The sequence below is a fragment of the Saccopteryx bilineata genome, chromosome 1 (genome assembly GCF_036850765.1).
Source record: "Saccopteryx bilineata isolate mSacBil1 chromosome 1, mSacBil1_pri_phased_curated, whole genome shotgun sequence".
Taxonomy (NCBI): Eukaryota; Metazoa; Chordata; class Mammalia; order Chiroptera; family Emballonuridae; genus Saccopteryx; species Saccopteryx bilineata.
In genome coordinates this window covers 165,437,760-165,460,664 of record NC_089490.1, presented here as the reverse complement: position 1 = coordinate 165,460,664, position 22,905 = coordinate 165,437,760, and the positions used below count along the sequence as shown (strand labels likewise).

The following is a 22,905-nucleotide window of genomic DNA, read 5'->3' as shown; positions in this document are numbered from 1 at the left end:
TTTTCTTTTTTTTTTGCCCCTTTATTACTTTTCCCCAATTCAGGCCCTCCATCACAGGCATTGTTTGTTATAATTCACAGTTCACCACAAGATTTTCTCAAGAAAGAGGGGAGAGGAGAGGAGAGGAAAAAAGGAGGGGGAGGAATAATTAACTTTTTTTTAAATTTTTATTTTATTTTTCTTTATTTCATTATTAATTTTTTTTTATAAAAACAACTCGATTTTTTATTTTTTTATTTTTTTTAACTTTTTATTCTTTATTAAATCTCATTAATAATATCAACAAAACCACCCTCAGATGCCATTAAGGAAGAGAAAATCAAATATCATGGATACAAAAGAAAGAGAGGTAACACAGCTAGATGAAGAAAAATCTATGGAGAAAAAATTTAATATATTGGAAACCTTGGAGCTAAATGACAGAGAATTCAAGATAGAAATCCTAAAAATACTCAGAGATATACAAGAAAACACAGAAAGGCAAATTAGGGAGCTCAGAAAACAACTCAATGAACACAAAGAATATATGTCCAAGGAAATTGAAACTATAAAAACAAATCAAACAGAGATGAAAAACTCAATTCACGAGCTGAAAAACGAAGTAACAAGCTTAGCTAATAGAACAGGTCAGATAGAAGAGAGGATTAGTGAAATAGAAGATAAGCAACTTGAGGCACAACAGAGAGAAGAAGAAAGAGACTCAAAAATTTAAAAAAAATGAGATAGCCCTACAAGAATTATCTGACTCCATCAAAAAGAATAACAAGAATAATAGGTATATCAGAGGGAGAAGAGAGAGAAAATGGAATGGAGAACATACTCAAACAAATAATAGATGAGAACTTCCCAAACCTGTGAAAAGAACTAAAGCCTCAAGTTCAAGAAGCAAACAGAACTCCGAGTTTTCTTAACCCCAACAAACCTACTCCAAGGCATATCATAATGAAATTGACACAAAACAACAGCAAAGAAAAAATTCTCAAGGCAGCCAGGGAAAAGAAGAATACAACATATAAAGGAAGGCCCATTAGATTATCATCAGATTTCTCAGCAGAAACTCTACAAGCTAGAAGAGAGTGGACCTCAATATTTAAAGTCCTGAAAGAGAGGAACTTTCAGCCACGAATACTATACCCATCAAAGCTATCTTTCAAATATGAAGGAGAAATAAAAACATTCAGAGATACAGAAAAGATGAGGGAATTTATCATCAGAAAACCCCCACTCCAGGAATTACTAAAGGGTGTTCTCCAATCAGATACAAAGAACAAAAAAAAAAACAGAGCCACAAGTAAAAGCTCCAAGAAGAACACAATAAAACCAAATTTAAACTGTGACGACAACAAAAAGAAAGGGGGGAGAAGATGGAGATTAACAGTAGCAAAGGACGATGAATGCAAAAGTACTCACAAAATAGTTCGCTACAATGAACAGGGTAGGGACCCTTTTCATTACTCAAAGGTAACCACCATTGAAAAAACCACCACAGAAAACATGTGATAAAAGAGATAGCAACAGAGGAAAGATGTATGGAATACAACCAAATAAAAACAAATGATAGAAAAAAGAAAGAGAAGGATCAAACAAGACACAAAACTAACAGAAAGCAAGATATAAAATGGCAATAGGGAACTCACAAGTATCAATAATTACACTAAATGTAAACGGATTAAACTCACCAATAAAAAGGCACAGAGTAGCAGAATGGATTAAAAAAGAAAATCCAACTGTATGCTGCCTACAGGAAACTCATTTAAGTAACAAGGATAAAAACAAATTCAAAGTGAAAGGCTGGAAAACAATACTCCAAGCAAATAACATCCAAAAAAAAGCAGGTGTAGCAATACTCATATCGGATAATGCTGACTACAAGACAGGAAAAGTACTCAGAGACAAAAATGGCCATTTCATAATGGCTAAGGGGACACTGAATCAAGAAGACATAACAATTCTTAATATATATGCACCAAACTAAGGAGCACCAAAATATATAAGACAGCTACTTATTGATCTTAAAACAAAAACTGACAAAAATACAATCATACTTGGAGACCTCAATACACCGCTGACGGCTCTAGATCGGTCATCCAAACAGAGAATCAACAAAGTCATAGTGGCCTTAAACAAAACACTAGAGCACCTGGATATGATAGACATCTACAGGACATTTCATCCCAAAGTGACTGAGTATACATTTTTCTCCAGTGTACATGGATCATTCTCAAGAATTGACCTTATGTTGGGCCACAAAAACAACATCAGCAAATTCAGAAAAATTGAAGTTCTGCTAAGCATATTTTCTGATCATAAAGCCCTGGCCCTGGCCGGTTGGCTCAGCGGTAGAGCGTCGGCCTACCGTGCGGAGGACCCGGGTTCGATTCCCAGCTAGGGCACACAGGAGAAGCGCCCATTTGCTTCTCCACCCCTCCGCCGCGCTTTCCTCTCTGTCTCTCTCTTCCCCTCCCGCAGCCAAGGCTCCATTGGAGCAAAGATGGCCCGGGCGCTGGGGATGGCTCTGTGGCCTCTACCTCAGGCACTAGAGTGGCTCTGGTCGCAACATGGCGACGCCCAGGATGGGTAGAGCATCGCCCCCTGGTGGGCAGAGCGTCGCCCCTGGTGGGCGTGCCGGGTGGATCCCGGTCGGGCGCATGCGGGAGTCTGTCTGACTGTCTCTCCCCATTTCCAGCTTCAGAAAAATGAAAAAAAAAAAAAAAAAAAAAAAAAAAAAACCAAAAAAAATAAATAAATAAAGCCTTGAAACTAGAATTCAACTGCAAAAAAGAGGAAAAAAATCCCACAAAAATGTGGAAACTAAACAACATACTTTTAAAAAATGAATGGGTCAAAGAAGAAATAAGTGCAGAGATCAAAAGATATATACAGACTAATGAAAATGACAATACGACATATCAGAATCTATGAGATGCAGCAAAAGTAGTGATAAGAGGGAAGTTCATATCACTTCAGGCATATATGAACAAACAAGAGAGAGCCCAAGTGAACCACTTAACTTCCCACCTTAAGTAACTAGAAAAAGAAGAACAAAGACAACCCAAAACCAGCCGAAGAAAGGAGATAATAAAAATCAGAGCAGAAATAAATGAATTAGAGAACAGAAAAACTATAGAAAAAATTAATAGAACAAGGAGCTGGTTCTTTGAAAAGATCAACAAAATTGACAAACCCTTGGCAAGACTTACCAAGGAAAAAAGAAAAAGAACTCATATAAACAAAATCCAAAATGAAAGAGGAGAAATCACCACGGACACCGTAGATATACAAAGAATTATTGTAGAATACTATGAAAAACTTTATGCCACTAAATTCAACAACCTAGAAGAAATGGATAAATTCCTAGAACAATACAACCTTCCTGACTGAGTCAAGAAGAAGCAGAAAGCCTAAACAGACCTATCAGTAGAGAAGAAATAGAAAAACCATTAAAAACTCCCCAAAAATAAAAGTTTAGGCCCTGACGGCTATACCAGCGAATTTTATCAAACATTCAAAGAAGACTTGGTTCCTATTCTACTCAAAGTCTTCCAAAAAATTGAAGAAGAAGCAATACTTCCGAACACATTTTATGAGGCCAACATAACCCTCATACCAAAACCAGGCAAGGATGGCACAAAAAAAGAAAACTACAGACCAATATCTTTAATGAATACAGATGCTAAAATACTAAACAAAATACTAGCAAATCGAATACAACAACATATTAAAAAAATAATACATCATGATCAAGTGGGATTCATCCCAGAATCTCAAGGATGGTTCAACATACGTAAAACGGTTAACATAATACACCATATCAACAAAACAAAGAACAAAAACCACATGATCTTATCAATAGACGCAGAAAAGGCTTTTGATAAAATACAACACAATTTTATGTTTAAGACTCTCAACAAAATGGATATAGAAGGAAAATATCTCAACATGATAAAGGCCATATATGATAAACCATCAGCTAACATCATATTAAATGACACTAAACTGAAGGCTTTCCCCCTTAAATCAGGAACAAGAAAGGGTTGTCCACTCTCTCCACTCTTATTTAATGTGGTACTAGAGGTTCTAGCCAGAGCAATCAGACAAGACAAAGAAATAAAAGGCATCCATATCGGAAAAGAAGAAGTAAAGGTATCACTTTTTGCAGATGATATGATCCTATACATCGAAAACCCCAAAGAATCCACAAAAAGACTACTAGAATCAATAAGCCAATACAGTAAGGTCGCAGGATACAAAATTAACATACAGAATTCAATAGCCTTTCTATATGCCAACAATGAAACAATTGAGAACGAACTCAAAAGAATAATCCCCTTCACGATTGCAACAACAACAAAAAAAATACTTAGGAATAAACATAACAAAGAATGTAAAGGACTTATATAATGAAAACTATAAACCATTGTTAAGGGAAATCGAAAAAGATATAATGAGATGGAAGAATATACCTTGTTCTTGGCTAGGAAAAATAAATATATTCAAGATGGCTATATTACCCAAAGCAATATACAAATTTAATGCAATTCCCATCAAACTTCCAATGACGTTTTTTAAAGAAATAGAGCAAAAAATCATCAGATTTATATGGAAGTATAAAAAACCCCGAATAGCCAAAGCAATCCTAAAGAAAAAGAATGAAGCTGGGGGCATTACAATACCTGACTTCAAACTCTATTATAGGGCCATGACAATCAAAACAGCATGGTATTGGCAGAAAAATAGACACTCAGACCAATGGAACAGAATAGAAAGTCCAGAAATAAAACCACATATATATAGTCAAATAATTTTTGATAAAGGGGCCAACAACACACAGTGGAGAAAAGAAAGCCTCTTCAATAAATGGTGCTGGGAAAACTGGAAAGCCACATGCAAAAGAATGAAGCTGGACTACAGTTTGTCCCCCTGTACAAAAATTAACTCAAAATGCATCAAAGATCTAAACATAAGACCTGAAACAATAAAGTACATAGAAGAAGACATAGGTACTCAACTCATGGACCTGGGTTTTAAAGAGCATTTTATGAATTTGACTCCGCAGGCAAGAGAAGTAAATAAAAAATTAATGAATGGGACTACATCAGACTAAGAAGTTTTTGCTCAGCAAGAGAAACTGATAGCAAAATAAACAGAAAGCCAACTAAATGGGAAATGATATTTTCAAACAACAGCTCAGAATATTAGCTCATATTTTGGCCTAATATCCAAAATATACAAAGAACTCATAAAACTCAACAACAAACAAACAAACAATCCAATAAAAAAATGGGAAGAGGATATGAACAGACACTTCTCCCAGGAAGAAATACAAATGGCCAACAGATATATGAAAAGATGCTCATCTTCTTTAGCTATTAGAGAAATGCAAATCAAAACGGCAATGAGATACCACCCCACACCTGTTCAATTAGCTATTATTAGCAAGACAGGTAATAGCAAATGTTGGAGAGGCTGTGGAGAAAAAGGAACCCTCATACACTGTTGGTGGGAATGTAAAGTAGTACAACCATTATGGAAGAAGGTATGGTGGTTTCTCAAAAAACTGAAAATAGAACTACCTTATGACCCAGCAATCCCTCTACTGGGTATATACCCCAAAAACTCAGAAACATTGATACGTAAAGACACATGCAGCCCCATGTTTATTGCAGCATTGTTCACAGTGGCCAGGACATGGAAACAACCAAAAAGCCCGTCAATAGATGACTGGATAAAGAAGATGTGGCACATATACACTATGGAATACTACTCAGCCATAAGAAATGATGACATCGGAACATTTACAGCAAAATGGTGGGATCTTGATAACATGATATGAAGCGAAATAAGTAAATCAGAAAAGAACAGGAACTGCATTATTCCATACGTAGGTGGGACATAAAAGTGAAACTAAGAGACATTGATAAGAGTGTGGTGGTTATGGGGGAAGGGGGGAATGGTAGAGGGAAAGGGGGAGGGGCACAAAGAAAACAAGATAGAAGGTGACAGAGGACAATCTGACTTTGGGTGATGGGTATGCAACATAATTGAACGACAAGATAACCTGGACTTGTTATCTTTGAATATATGTATCCTGATTTATTGATGTCACCCCATTAAAAAAATAAAATTAAAAAAAAAAGAAGTATAAATGTATTACATTGGTTTCCATGCTTATTTCAACAATATTTTAGAAAGCAACACACCATTGTGAAAAAAGTATTGATGTAGGAATCAGTACTCTGGGTCCATACATGGAGCCAACCAAAAAATAATTTGTGTTTGAGGAAATATATTTCATCTCATAGCACTATAGTTTTCCTGGTTCTAAATTTAACCTTCACTTGTTCTCAACTCTAGCTAAATATTACCTGACTTCATGTGACTTGAGAAACTTTAAAGAACTTCCAGTGCCTGCCACACTCCAGATATATGAAATCAGAATTTGAAAGTAATGCAGTGGTATTGTAAAATATTAATAGTAATAAAAAAAATCTTGTGATTCTATATGCAGACTTGATGAAGGATCACTACTTTTAGAGACAGGCTCATTAGTTTTTACGATATTGAGCATGACTTAACCAAGACCATATGACTTCTGAGTGTCCAAAGGCACAAGAAACAGTATAGATGATATAACTATTCTCAAGAATATTGTCATGTATAGCACATCTCAGCCAAAAGAATTCTTATGAAAACAAAATTCCTTAAGATTTATTCCTTACCTTAGTAAAGGAATCATTTTGATAAATCACTGTAAAATACATGTAAAATATAAAGGATTTAATTCAGTGATGAAAGTATTACCAAGTATGTAAATAACAATCTATTTGTAATACAATACATCACCTTTAAATGGAGCAATGATTACATTTCTTTTTAAGTTTTTCTAATTGCTATCATAACATATATGAAATAAACAAGAAATATTTTTAGACCAAATCCAATGATTTAGTGTTTTATTAGTGTTTTTCCAGTAAAAATCACATTCTACTTTCTGCAATATACTTTTTTCACATTAGATGAGAAATCTATTAGCCATCATCTGGAAAGTATCTGGTATATGCGAGCCAATTTTAATTAGTTTTAAGCCTCTGTATTTTATTTTTAATTTGGTGAAATCCATGAAAAATTCCAGGTATCATTTGCAGACATATAGAGCCCAAAGTTTCAAATGCCACAATGATCTTTCTATAAAGTTTCTTTAAGTCATTTAGCAGTTCCCTTTATGTATTGATTGACCTAAGGACCCTTGGGGTCTGACTATCCATGGGTGTTGTCAACAATGAGATAGTCTTGATGATGGTGATGATTATGATGGCAATGGTCAAGGTAGTGAGGATGACTCTTTATCTTTCACACTGATCATAAAGATTTTATCACAGGATAAAACATAAGAGGGACATATTATTAGTACCACAATAGAAAACTTAGTTGTGCTTTGTAATTATCTTCCTTTTTCATTATCTGTAATTTTTTGGATATTTTTAAAGTATATTAAACAGTATCATTGTATATCATAACATGATTATATATCATATACCAACACATAGAATGTGAAAGCTTTATTTTAAAATACTTTTTGAGGATAACAATTTAGCATACAGAATTTTATGTATAAACTTTAGATATTAGTGAGAATTTTCTTCTGTTAAAAGTCATGTTATGTATATGAAATAGGAGGAGCAATATGAAAAAAAAATCAACTTTTTTTTTTAAGTGAGAGGAGGGGAGGTAGAGAAACAGACTTCTTCATGTGCCCCAACCTGGATCCAGCCGGCAACCCCTGTCTGGGGTGAATGTTCAAATCAACCAAGCCATCTTCAGTGCCTGAGGCCAATGCTCAGACCAACTGAGCCATTGGCTGAAGGAGGGGAAAAGATAGAGAAGGGGCAGATGAAGGGAAAGAGAAGCAGAGGTCGCTTCTCATGTGTGCCCTGACTTGGACTAAACCCAGGATGTCTGCATGCTGGGCCAACACTGTTATCAACTGAGCCAACCAGCCAGGGCCTGAAAGGAAATCTTGATTTACACTGGTCACTGCAAACACACTGTGTGTCCAGAGCACAGTCAACAAGGTGCAAAGCTGACTGTGAGGAAAGATGGGCAAGGCCTTGTGTTGGAATTTTATTTCAAGTGTAAGTAATTTAAGGGTTTTTAGCAGGGAAGTAACATGATCAGTTTTTTTCTTTAAAGATTACTCTAGCTGATCATATATATATATATATATATATATATATATATATATATGGTGGATTAAACGCTTTTAGGAATGACAATGGAGAGACTGGTTAAGAGTGTCTGTAGTCATCCATTCAGAGAGAATGCTAGCTTGCACTCTGATCACAGCAGTGGGGATAAAGATTAGACAGATTCAAAACGTATTTGGTATTAGAATAATCAGAACTTATTGTGCAGTTTTTTGACAAAAATGTTCGGTGAAAAGTAAATAATAAGTGTTTAAACCAATTTTCTTGGTTGAACAGTTTATGAATTGGTGTCAGATACTGTAATGGACCAGTCTTAATGAAGTAAATACTTTTTTTTTTTTGGTTGTTGTTTTAGAAGTTGTGAAAATCTTTGAAATGCATTGCATGATTCTAGCTTCTCTGTACTATATCCTTTGTCCTCCCTTCACTTTCCATAAGTAGTTAGTATGAAAACACAGAATGGTATGTATCTTCTGTATTCATGACAGAAAATAAGGAAATGATTTTATTGATGGGATAGTACTACCAACTTAATAAATAGTGAAAGAAAAGAAGGAATAATTATTCAAAGCATTACTACTTCACATTTTATTTGAAGGAGTTCATAGAGACATATTTCATAACTTTAAGACACTTAAGTTTTCTAACCACCGTGGATCTCCTAGCCTGCACTTAGGAGAGCTCATTTCAAGAACAGAGTTTAGGAAACATACCTGGAGAAAGACACACACAGATATAGAGCGTCCAATACCAGAAGACGCCTACACCCTGAGTGAGTGCAAACTGTCATTGATTTGCAAAGTAATAGAAAAAGAATCAAAATTAAACACTAGATGCTTACATAGAGATGTTAGCATTTGAAGAAGCATATAGGTATTGGTGTGATTCTGAGGTGGAGATAAGGAAAAGGAGAGGTAGAAGGAACAGAATTAGTGATGAGTTAAAATTTTAAAAAGTGAAGGTTATGTTTAGATTATAAGTCTTCCATTTCGACAGGACCATGGGGTGATGATTCTAAGGATGAATTTGTGTCCAGGTGTAGAAGACATTACCATACTGCTAAGAATTTTGGCCCTATGCTATTTGCAATAAAGACTTACTGAAGGTTTTGAGCAGTTCAAAAACACTTTTTAAAGTATTTTTTTTTCAGTGGTTGCAGATAGTAAATAAGTATTTTCTTGTTTTCTACATCTTGCTTACGTTTTCTGTCTTCCAATTTTCTGTTTAACCATATTCTTGTACTATATAGTACCTTTTTGACGTTAGTGCTCTTCTCTTGTCTCACTTTGTTTCTCTGTTTCTCTCAGACATACTGTTTAAAATAAAAATACTTTGGATGAGATAAAATTCAATATAGCTGAATAATTACAGATGATATAAAGATCAATATGATAAATAATAAATTGATTTTGTTTTAAAGTAGCAGCTGTGAAATTCTTAAAGGACTTAATATTAGCATGCAACAAACTAAAAAGGTTATACAGAGCATCCTCAGTGTATTTGTTGGAAAAATAAAAATAATATTCATAACCAATTAAGTTGGTAGATGGAATATTTGAAAAATAAGAACTTAAAAATATAAAAAGAGCAGATAAAATAATGTAGTCATTTTTGTTATTGGAAAATCCTGTTGAATTTTTTCTTCCTTATGCTATCTGTACCTGACAATACTCTCTACAGGGCTTATTAATCATAAATTTTCTTATGTATTTTTTCATACACATTCCTGTTGACTTGTTAGTGTGCTATTTTATTTCCTGGGTGAAATACTAAAAGCTGTTATTAAGCAACTTCTAGAATCTACATATTGTCTAGACTAGCCAAGTTGGAATGCAATTTCTATTTCTCACCACTTTTGTTTGGGAATAATTCCTAGGGCAAAGGAGGGAAGTATTCAGGCTATAAAAAGCTAATAAATACTGATACTCATGATACATATGTGGGCTGAGTAATTTGCTTTTGTCTAATAGGGAATAAGTATGTATTTCTTTAAAAATTATTAGACAAATATGACTTTGAAATAAAAATGTAATAAAAATTTAGTCATTGAAGTGATTTGTAACAGATATAAAGTAATTGATTAATGATAAATGATAGAAATTCATGTTGGAACATCTTTAGAATTTTCCTTACAGAAAGAATTGGTACCACCTTTAGATAGAAGAAATGATTTGTGTTAAATTACTAACTACTTGTTAAAGTCCTTTACAAGGAACATTATAAAAATGTGTCTAGTTTTTCTTACAAAATGTTTCCATACCCCAAATGGACAGCTGTTCTATGTCTATGCTTGTATACAAGCAGCACATTATTTAAACCAGGGGTCGGGATCTTTTTTGGCTGAAAGAGCCATGAACGTCACATACTTTAAAATGTAATTCCATAAGAGCCATACAATGACCCGTGTACATTACGCATTACCCAATAAAAATTTGGTGTTGTCCCGGAAGACAGCTGTGATTGGCTCCAGCCACCCGCAACCATGAACATGAGCGGTAGGAAATGAATGGATTGTAATACATGAGAATGTTTTATATTTTAACATTTTTTTTTATTAAAGATTTGTCTGCGAGCCAGATGCAGCCATCAAAAGAGCCACAACTGGCTCACAAGCCATAGGTTCTCGACCCCTGATTTAAACAGATGAGAACATTTACTTCTCTTTTTCAGTTGAATGACACATTTGCTTACTATTCACTTAGTTCCACTGAGTAGTAATTTTATATTCTCAACTAAACATATATATTTTTATATTTACATAATACTCAGGACTAACGGTAAAGTATGCACACACACACATACATACATACTCTCATACTCGCAATGTAAGCTATATAATAATTATAAAGAAATTGTTTGTATTTTATCATATGACTCATAATTCACTTGGGAGATCTTTAGAGTACACTTTGAAATCATCATAAGTATGTAGTTAAATTATATAAATTACTACATTAGTGCTAAAAAGACTTGATGCTGAATTTTTAAAAATTGATTTCTATTGAGATATTAGTTGGTGTAATATGAAGTGAATAAGTTTTGAAGCAAAAAAGCTAAACCTGGCACTGTGACTTATTAGCTTTGTGGCATTTGGCTCTGAGCCTTGGTTTCTTCGCCTATTAATGAGAAAAGTGGGACTTAACTTACAATATTGTTCTGAGGATTAAAGGTAATAGTTCTTTGAGAATTGTCTGACAAATGCATCATAGGCATTAAATTAATGCTTGATATTTGAGTTCTCTTTTCTTTAGATGTATCCAGGTTAACACTGTATCAAATGGACTCATGATTTAAGTCCAAAGACTCAGTTTTAATTCATCCACAAAGTACTGGTCAATATTTGCAAAATAGATCATTGAAGTAGTTCCCAATAGCAAAATACTGAAAGTAATTAAGAGGGATGGTTGCATGGTCAGACTACTCTATCCCTTCAACCAATTTCATGGTGAGCAAAATGAGGAAAAGCATGTCTCACAAAACCTATAATATCTATTGATTTATCTAAATAAATAAATGTGTGTGTGTGTGTATTTTATTTTAGTGAAAGGAAGTGTGGCAGAGAGACAGGCTCCCACATATACCCAGACCATGATCTTCCATGGGCAAGCCCTCTAGGGGGCAATGCTCTGCCCATCTAGGGCCATTGCTCCATTGCTCAGCAATGAAGTCATTTTTTAAGTGCCTGAGCCAGAGTCCATGGAGCCATCATCAGCACCCAAAGCCAACTCACTTGAACCAATCTATCCATGGCTGCAGAGAGAAAGAGAGAGAAGAGAGTAGGGTGGAGAAGCAGATGGTTGCTTCTCCTGTGTGCCCTAAACAGGAATTGAACCTGGGACACCCACATGCCAAGCCAATGCTCTACCACTGAACCAACTGGCCAGAGCATGTATATAAATATATTTTTGAAGCTTTCTTTTATTTAAGTACCAAAATTATATTCTAACAAACTACAAATTTGTACATTAGATTTCACAAAAATATGTCCATCATTAATTTATGAAAGTAATCATATGATCAGGTCTTTCTGACTTCTTTTAATACTATATGTTCTAAATAAAATTGTCAAAAAAATAGTGCATGTTCTGTAAGTAAATTAAGGACCATATGAAATTCAGAGAAAATATACTCCTGGCCTTTGGGAAGTTGGTATCTGGCTTTCTATGTGTGCACACTAAAAGACTGGTCTGTATTATTGATTCTTATTGACAGATGGCTATCTGATTTGCTGTAAAACCTTGTCTTTTAAGATCTAATATTCATTATATAGATATTTATCTTAGTTTCTTTTGTGACAACCAAAATATCTATATCAGGATATTCTAAAAATTATTTTTTTCAAGCAATATATATTTATCAACAAGACTAGGCCAGTTTTAGAAAGTCCTTGTTTTTCTCCTTTACCTTTTTTTCAAACTTTAAAAGAAGGCATAAAAAATAATGAATAATATTATAGTCCCACCATATCTGTGTCCTTTTCAGAACCACTCCTAAGGTATTATTTGTGGGTATTGGGATATCCCTAGGGAAATACTGAGAGGAAGCAGAGTGAATTTAGCTGTCAGATTATATCAGTGAGGATGATTTTTGACATGGAAAACTCAAATAGGTTTAAGTAATATGTAATTTATTACTTACTTAGTCAGAGTCCAAATGAAATGTGGGCTTCAGTTTTGATGGATACACTGGTTCAGCAGGGTAAGTAAGCAAGGACTTTCTTCTATCCTCTTTTTCTGTGATCAATGGCATCTATCTATTTCATTCTGGTTTGCCTCATTAACATGAGATGACTTCCAGAGGCAGTCAGGTCTGCCTGTGCCCTTGGTGAAATCCCATGGTAATACACAACTACCCATACCTCTGAATAGTAACAAGTGAATACCTTTTGAAAGACAATTCTCCCTGAATCACTTATGTTTTTGCACATTTTCTGAGAAAAAGCATTAGCAGTTATTTTGTTGTTGCTGCAGATTAAATTTTAATGTTGTTTGTATAGCAAACAGGATGGTGGGTAGAGACTGTGTTTTTCTGAGCAGAGGGGTGATCTGTGTCTTGACCAGGATAACAAATAGAGTATTCCCCACAGGGCAAAAATAATGTAAGATTGCTGATAGTCCCTTTTTAGGCATTTCTAAGCTATAACACAGACCCACTGTGTGTGTGGTATTCACCTAAGCCCAGCTCCACATCCTCCCCATGGGGTTTAGGGTGCAGAAGAATACATTTCTTTTGCCCTTGAACTAGTGAAAAAAATAAATAAATAGAAAATAAGTGTGGCAGGCTAACTTTTAAATTGTTAAGTAGAGTAAAATAAAATCTCAGAGCTTTCACAGTTTCTTTTGGATTCTAAAAACATCTCTGGCAAACTTCTCTTATCAGGACATTAGACAGTTGCGTGTTGTTCTCAGAGCAATTGCCAGCAATAAGAATGGACTACAGTTAGGAGAAGCAGCCCCATGCCTTGAGCCAAAGCCAATTCTCAAACTATAGATAGACAAAGTTCCGTTATGCAATAGATAGAAGAAGAATGAATTAGAATTTGGAGACTCAAAATGTCAGGCTAGAGTTTCACACTCAAAGAATGATGGTATCGAGAATGATTTTGTATAGGAAAGACATAAGGGTTAAAGCTATTTTACTGTGACAGCATAGGGCTCGTGAGACAACCCCCAAAAGAATGTTGTTCTGTGTATTCTAAACCAGTTAGTAAAACCTATTTTAGGAGGTATGCCAATTATTGTACCCTAATGTTAAATTCTGTTATTTTCATATCTGCAACACATATATCACATTTTGTGTGTATCTCATTTTAAGTCCTTGTTTTGAATATTTATTTAGTCCTAGAAAATATATTAAATTCTCTTCACCTCTCAGAATTGGCAACAGAAGATATCTCCCCTTCTTGATAAATAATTTTATAACTGGATTTATACTCTTGCACTTAAGTATAAATTTAATTATTAGTTTTTGTGTCTTTTTAGTAAAGCTTAAAAATGTTCTACTTAAATAAAAATGAATTTCAGTAAAATAATCATAGTCTTCATTTACTTTTTACTACTAACTGACTTTAGTTTAACACCAGAGGATTTATGTGAGAGTGTTGAAAATTAATACGGCATTAGACATGTAAATTTACTATTTGAATGAAGTAACATAGCATTGTTACTTCATTGTAGGGAACTGTTAACACATTGGCCACAGAGTTGCAGAAACACCTTATCTGCCCTAATGCTCAGTAGTGCATAACAAACCCTGCAACTTGCCACAAAGACAAAAAAATAAATAAATAAAAGGATCCTTTAAGAAGATGAAATTAAGATACAAAACTATTAATTTGTTTAACTTATGTTGTTCTTTGAAAAAATAAGATTTTGTAAGATTTTGTAAATATTAGATAATGCAGGTTACTGCCTTAATTATTAATAAAGGCAATATCAGACTATGTTGACAAATTTGGATGATGGGTATACAATACAATATATAGACCATAGATATGTTCACTTGAAACTTATATGATCCTATTAACCAATGTCACCCCATTGAGTTTAATAATAAAAAATTGGTACAAGTTTCCAAAAAAGATATGGAAAGATGCTTAATGTCCTTAATGAGAGACCAGTTCACATCTACAAGGGTTCTATGTATATAATTTTTAATGTAAAATAAGTATTACCAAAAATGTAGAATTATTTGAACTGTTGTACATTATTGTTGTGAATGTACCACATTTCCCCATGTATAGGATGCTGCAGTGTATAAGATGCACCTTAATTTTGGGGCCTGAAATTTGAAAAAAAAATGTATTACATAAAGTTATTGAACTCAAGTTTTAATCATCATAACATTCATACAACTCCTCATCACTGTCAAAAAAGCAGGAAATGCAAATAAAAAATTTTACAACCATTGTATAAGATGCACCCAGTTTTTATACTCCAATTTTTTTTTAAAAAAAGCTGTGTCTTATACATGGGGAAATACAGTAGTATGTTTCAGTTCAACCATTCCTCAAAAGAATTGAAAGTACATACTCAAGTTCACGTGCACCCATGTTCATAGCAGCATTATTTGCAATAGCCCCAATGGCTGCCACTTGATAAATGTATAAAGAAATAATGATATATTATAATGGAAGAGTAGTTATTCATTAAAAGGAACGAAATATTAGTATATGCTGCAATGTGGATAAATCTCTAGGACAATATGCTAAGTAAAAAGACAACACAAAGAGTCACATATTACATGATCCCATTTATATGAAACATTCAGAATAGATAAATCCACAAGAATAGAATGCAGAAAATTGGTGCCTGTCAGGGGGAGTGGGGGTGGTAGGGGGGTTGGGGAGTAGAATCCAAATGTGTATACTTTCTTTTTAGGGTGATTAAAATGTTTTGGAACTAGATGGAGGAGGTGCTTTAATAACATTTCAAATGCACAAAATGCCACTGAATTGCTTACATTAAAAGGATAAATTTTGTTTTGTAAAATTTTTCAATTAAAATATTTAAATTTTGTTGTTTTAAAAAACTGACACATTACCAACAAATAGAGTATACACTAGCATACATATATAGCTTATAGCTTGTTTCAATCTAAAACATTTTTTAGAAGTCAAATATAGTTGGATGTTATAACATTTATCATGAAAATGCTTAGTTACTGATTCTGGAACTCTTAATATAGTTTCAATTCATAACCTTTCAGCAAAAAAACTAAAAAATTTTGTGATAATTATATATCCCTCTCTTCATATCTTGCTAAGGAAGGAAAAACATCCAATGTGAAACATAAGATTACAGCGTCTTTCTGGGTAAATATCTAATTGTTAGAAAGGCTGCTTTGGAGTGTCTATTTTTTTATCTGAATGGTAAGACATATTGTACTGTAACGTTATTCACCAGGTTCACTTCTTTGTTTCAGTGAAGAACTATTGCTTCCAAAGGGCTTTTTGCAAATAATATTTAATGATATAACTTCTCTTTCAAGGCAAGTAATCAAAATGACTCAAATTCACTTATATTGAGACAAATTTTTGAATGTACAAGCTATATTTGAAAACATTGAAATTCTTGATGTGAGGACATTTAGAAAAGTGGTCTCATAAGAAATTCTATTTTTGACAAGATAGTTTTTATCAAATATTTGCAGTGTCTATCCCCCTTAACCTTTACAGTGACAATTTCAAATGAAAACAAACAAACAAACAACAACTTTATCTGCCTTGTTCAGGCACAATTTAGGGGCCAAAAGTTCATTTTTGACACATTCACTAAGGATAATGAATATTGCTGATGGCCTTTGATAATTACATGGCAATAATATGAATAATGAAGCACTAAATACTTTTATGCTACTTATTTAACATGGATGATAAATCTCAATTTTAAAGAACTCTTTTAAGTGTTAAAGTTTATGTTTGTACAGTTTTAGTGGAGTTTTTCAATATTAAGCTCCTATTTTTATTGTCACCAGGATAACACATGTCAAGTACTTTTCCTTCAGCGCTATTCTTTAGATCACATTGATTCGTTATTTTCTTCCCCATCGGCTGTCAGGAGAGACCAGGACCGTTTACCCGTCAGAACAGAAAGCTTTATATTTTTCCCCCTGCATGGTCAGTGAGATAAGTGCTGGTTCTGAGACTGAATTCAATTTAAATCCTTGAGCATTCATTGGGGAAGTATTTGCCAGTGCCTATGAGTCAAGAATTGTAGCTAAAAAGAAGTAAGGCGTACAAATTTCAGAAATCAATGCAACGTGAAGCCTCATATTGACAGCTCATTTCATTATTTTCCAAGAGAAGGAAGAAATAAGTTCCTTAATGCTTTCCAAAATAAAATAAGAAAAGGAAAATATTTGCAAAGGACAGGGTCACCATATTTCTCCATCCTGCCCAGAAATTTCTACCACAAAAAGTATGCATCCCCATATTTGATCATTTGTTTATTTAGTGAATGTGAGCTAACAACCAGTAGGCCACAAGCACCAACCTCAGCAGTGGGGATACAGGATTCAGTGCAGGACAAGAAATGAGACCCTCTCGCGGCTTACAAGACAATGAAGAGCAGGACTCAAACACTATTTACTTTGCACTGAATAGGGCTAATAAATGTATGAGATGCTTGAAGTGATCTGAAGACAGATTACAGGGTGGGCAATAGGATAGTATCCATAGAGCTATGATTTATTTATAAAATCTAGGAAGTCCTCTCTGAGCAAATAATAGCTGCACAGATACAGGACAGATGGAGAACAGAGCCAGCCTGGCAGAGGTGAGAGAGCAGCAGACCGGAGCCCTGGGGAAGGAAAGAGTGCGACCTGGGGGTCCTTTTCAGGAAATGAAAGAAGTTACATCCCTGGCATGTAATGAGAAACATGAGACAGGATGTGAGTGGTGCACAGGAGCTTAGAGAGTTAGAAGGATCTACGCTTTCGAAAGCACATTTTAATCTGCATAGGTCTATCCTTAAGCCTCTGCAAAAGTTTGACAGAAATGCCCAGATTTGAGTGGTCAGTATTAGTGCCAAAGCCGCATTGAAGTCTTCTAATTAGCCACGTTTTCAGGATGGCTGAAGCTTTCCTCATTTTAAAATATTTTATGATCTTATTCATTTTCCAAAAAAGTATAATATATACACTTTTACCTTATGAAAGATTAGTATGACCTTATATGGATACCTTCAATAGGGGAGGCATTGATGCAAAGAAAATACCTCTGAACTGCATTTAAGTCATAGATGAACAAATAATTAACTAAGATCTCTATGCAGTGCTGCTAAAATCTAATGAATACTAAGCATCAGTTGTACCCTATAATGGATAAAATGTATAGAGACCCAATGAAAAACCAGAAATCACCATGAATCTAAGAGGCCAATTGTTTGTTTTTAATAAGCCTGCTTTAGATTCTCAAAAACCTTATTTCCTTCTATTGTTGTGGATCCTAGCCCTGTAACAAATAGAGACTTTCAGATCAGTGAAATATTCCTATTTTTAGAAATAACTGGTGATTATAAGCAGAGAAAGGGTTACCTTCATTGTTCAAGGAGATTGAAGGGCAAAATGTTAAAAAGAATACATGCTAAAAGCTTTGCAGACTTATTTATTATTTTTAAATGGTTTCATTAGTTACAGACATGAGCATATTATTCACACTTGAATAAACTTGCCCTTTTAAAATTGAGAAGGGAATTAAATTCAAGATTTTATTATATGAAACAAAAATTTCCTTTTAACAAAGTTATTTTTATCTATCAAAAGATTATGTACAGTTTGTTTCCTAATTTAGAATTTAGATAATTTAATGATAATAGTGATGATAATAATAATAGTAATACTGCTTATACTTACTAAGTTGAAGCAGATGGAAATAGGAAATCCAAGCTGCTTTTCAGCATATAATCACTATGCAAATATTCCAACAGCTTGTATGATTTTTCAAACTATTATCTCAAGAGCAACAAACCATTATACTTAAAAGTTGAGAAAGACAGCACAGTGAAAAGATGTTACGCATATCGAGTTTGGGGCCATTTATAGTCAATTCAGCAATGATTAAAATAAATCCATTATTTTTAAAGGGCACAAGTAAGAAAAAAGAAGCTTGGAGTGATGTTTAACAACATTTCCTAAATATGACTTCTGTGTGTGTGTTGCATACTGTATAGTTTTTGGCCTCGTCCTCATTATTTGCAGCATATCGACAGTGCTTTATGGAATGGTACATCTGAAACCTATGTAATTTTGTTAACCAATGTCACCCCAATAAATCCAATTTAAAAAAAATAATAAACACCTCGAATCTTACCTTCCTTAAAAAATTCTCAATACCCTTGCCTCACCAGGCTGTAACACAGTGTATAGAGCACTGACTGAGGAGCCAGGTTTGAAACCCCAGCGTCACTGGCTTGAACATGGGCTCATCCAGCTTGAGCTCAGGCTCACCAACTTGAGTTTGGGGTTGCTGGCTTGAGTGTGGGATCATGTCTATGATCCCATGGTCACTGTCTTGAGTCCAAAGGTCACTGGTTCGAAGTCTAAGGTTGCTGGCTCAAACCCAAGATCACTGGCTTTGAGCAAGGGGTCACTGGTTCAGCTGGAGTCCCCGGCCAATGCACATATAAGAAAGCAATCAATGAACAACAAAAGTGTCTTACCTATGAGTTGATGCTTCTCATCTGTCCCTTCCTGTCTGTCTGTCCCTCTCTCTCACTCGCTATCTCACTGAAAAAAATATCTCAACTTCATATTTCTACCTGCTACCTCCCTTTTCCTTTATTCCTAATTATAGTATATTTATTAGGGGAAAAAGAGTTGAAAGGGAACTTTCAATATCTTGTTCATCTTTTTCTTTAGTACCTGTTGTAATTCATCTATTGATTTGTTTAAAATATTAATGAAGGCCCTGGCCGGTTGGCTCAGCGGTAGAGCGTCGGCCTAGCGTGCGGAGGACCCGGGTTCGATTCCCGGCCAGGGCACATAGGAGAAGCGCCCATTTGCTTCTCCACCCCTCCGCCGCGCTTTCCTCTCTGTCTCTCTCTTCCCCTCCTGCAGCCAAGGCTCCATTGGAGCAAAGATGGCCCGGGCGCTGGGCATGGCTCTGTGGCCTCTGCCTCAGGCGCTAGAGTGGCTCTGGTCGCAATATGGCGACGCCCAGGATGGGCAGAGCATCGCCCCCTGGGGGGCAGAGCACCGCCCCTGGTGGGCGTGCCGGGTGGATCCCGGTCGGGCGCATGCGGGAGTCTGTCTGACTGTCTCTCCCTGTTTCCAGCTTTAGAAAAAAGAAAAAAGAAAAAAAAATATATATATATATATATTAATGAAGCCCACATAATTTACTATGGGCTGAAGGTTTCAAGAGTGAATACCATCAAACATGGTGCCTATTCCCATAAAACTCCATCTAATGGGGACAGTGGATATCACAACTATATTACAAAGAAGAGAATAAATGTTTTCAACTATAATAGTAATATTTGACCTATCAGGAATTTAAAAGATGTTGTCAATGAGAAAGAATACTGAATATAAAAAGAATAAAAATTAACTTCATGATGGAGAAGGCTTATTAGAATATAAAACTAATGACAAAATTAAACATGGCGTGCACATAGCAAAAAGATGAGGGATTATGTTCAGAGACATAGAGGGACAGGGTATATCTGAATCAGGCCACGCAGACCTCATAGGTCAGGTTAGGCATTTTTCTCTTATTCCCCAAGGCAATAAAAAGCTTTATTTATGTCTTTAAGGAACATGAGAGCATGATCTTCTTTGCATTGTGAAGGGATAACTTGGTCCACAGAATGAAGATTGTTTGGCAGTCCACAGGATTGAGACTTTCTTTACTATTGTATGCAATAGCCCTTGCCTGCTTTTTATGAAATCCAAGGGAAACATTTCACTCTCAATATTACTAGAACACAGTGTTTGTCTTCCTCTTGATTCTTTCCTGGGACTACTTCCATTGTCATTCTATTCACTCTCTGAAAGATGTCACTTATCTGTGGCTTCATCTTCCCTTGATGTGCTGATGACTGTGAAAAATACTTCCCCAGAACAAATGTCCTTCCCAAGCACTTCAAATGCAATACGTTCAGAATTGAACCACATTCTTCCCCCTCAATGTCACTGTTTTTCCTGACATTCCCATCTTTGAATGACTTCTTTGTTCACATAAAGTAGAATTGTTCTTGAGACCACTCATCTCATATATCTAATCAATAATCTTTGCCATCCATTCATTCTACTCCCTAATTCTCTCTCAAAGCCATCACAGTAAGTAACATCTGGTCTACCATCACCTTTTTCAGTTAACATAGCTAGATAGCATACTATTCTTTACTATTACTCCTCTGGAAACTGTTCTGCAAGTAGTAGTCATAGGACTCCATAGAGGACGAAGACACTCACTAGCTCTTCTCTGTTTAAGGCATTAGGCAGGCAACTTCCCTGCCATAGAACCTAAACTTCTTAACCCATCAGACTTCTGCAGTCACATCTCTTGCCAAATATAATCTACCCTTTAGTCATCCAGAAATAATTGACTTTATGTTCCCAAAATAGTGTTCTTTCAAATTTTTAGCCTTGATGTAAACTATTTTTATTGTTTATCACACTCTTTCAAAAATTCTCTCTAAAATTGTTGAACTGCATTTTCAGGTATCAGTTAAAAATTTGGTTTTCTACCTTATAGCATTTGTCTACTCACATATATAAATATTTATACTCCAGAAGTCATAGCCACAAAGTTTTGAAAGTGATGTCTGCATTATTCAACATTATACTAGCTCTGTTTTCATAAGTACATAACACAGATAGCTGTACAGTAAATGTTCATTAATTTAATAAATAATTGACATTCTTATCAATTTCTGATGTAAAATAAACACATTACATATCCAATATTTTAATATTTACTATCATTTCTTAATATAATGATAAAACAGTTTCAAGAATTATACTCAGAAAAATATGTGGAGAGGTTTCTAAATGTAAAGTCTTTGATAGACAATATAAGGATTTTTTAAAAAGCCTGAAACCAATCATCAACTTCAAAGCATAGTTATCTGAAAAAAGAAATTCATGTTTATATCCTATACAGTTAATCTGTTTAAAGTAAGATTATTTAGAACTCTTTGAAATATGAAGATGTTATGCAAATCTTATTTACCTAGAATCAACTATAAGTAGTATCATCAGGAAGATGTTTAGTCTAGTTTTTTTTTACTAAGTTTATTGGCAAGTACATATTTCTATAACCATATGGACATGCCTGTATTTCCATCTTTAACTTTTTGTGTGTGTGTGTGTGTGACAGAAAGAGACAGACAGAAAGAGAGACAGATAGGGACAAACAGGAAGGGAGAGAGATGAGAAGCATCAATTCTTTGTTGTGGCACCTTAGTTGTTCATTGATTGCTTTCTTTCTCATATGTGCCTTGACTGGAGGCAGACTGAGTGACCCCTTGCTCAAGCCAGCGACCTTGGGTTCAAGCTGGTGAGCTGTGCTCAAACCAGATGAGCCCTTAAGCAAGCTGGTAACCTCAGGGTTTCAAACCTGGGTCCTCTGCGTCCCAGTTTGATGCTTTACCCATTGCGTCACCACCTGGTCAGGCTCCATCTTTATCTTAAATAGCTCTTGACTCAGTGCTTAAGCCCACTCTCACCTCCTTATTTTCACTTCCTTTCACTACATTATTTCACATGTACTTTCCCCTTTTTAAATTTAGTTTAGGAGTTGTCTCTCCCAGAAACCATCCTTACGTACTTAAAATTCACCATTCAAGATAAATCTCTTCTGTCTTCTTTCATGCCTCTGCTGTATACTTTTATATTTCTTACTACATAACTGAAGTATACTGTGGTTGTATTGTACTGAATTCATTTTGTGTACTTCTCTAACTAGAATTGTATCTCTATGAGTTCTGGTTTGTATTGTCTCACTATCAGTATTTATCATGTACCATGCAGTAACATTTGAAAAATATCAAAAGAAAGAAGGAAGAATAAAATAATTTTTTTAATAGAAGTGACCTATAATTAAGCTATTACACAATCAATGTGTTGAGGGAAGGCAGAGGCAAAATGAATTTTTCTTTTTCAGAGCCCTTACTATATACAATTGGGATTGATTTTATTATTTGTCAGTTTCTAGGTTGTTCTTTTTTATTTTTAACTTTGGATATATTTCAGACAC

The 22,905-nt window shown here is 34.8% G+C and overlaps 1 protein-coding gene and 1 non-coding gene across 4 annotated transcripts in view; both read left to right on the top strand.

Moving 5' to 3' along the window:
- GALNTL6 (polypeptide N-acetylgalactosaminyltransferase like 6) overlaps positions 1-22,905 on the top strand; it is a 1,198,495-nt gene that overhangs the window by 350,539 nt on the left and 825,051 nt on the right. The window lies entirely within an intron of this gene.
- TRNAG-ACC (transfer RNA glycine (anticodon ACC)) lies at positions 2,318-2,393 on the top strand. Its single transcript has one exon. It is a non-coding gene; the product is annotated as a tRNA-Gly (tRNA).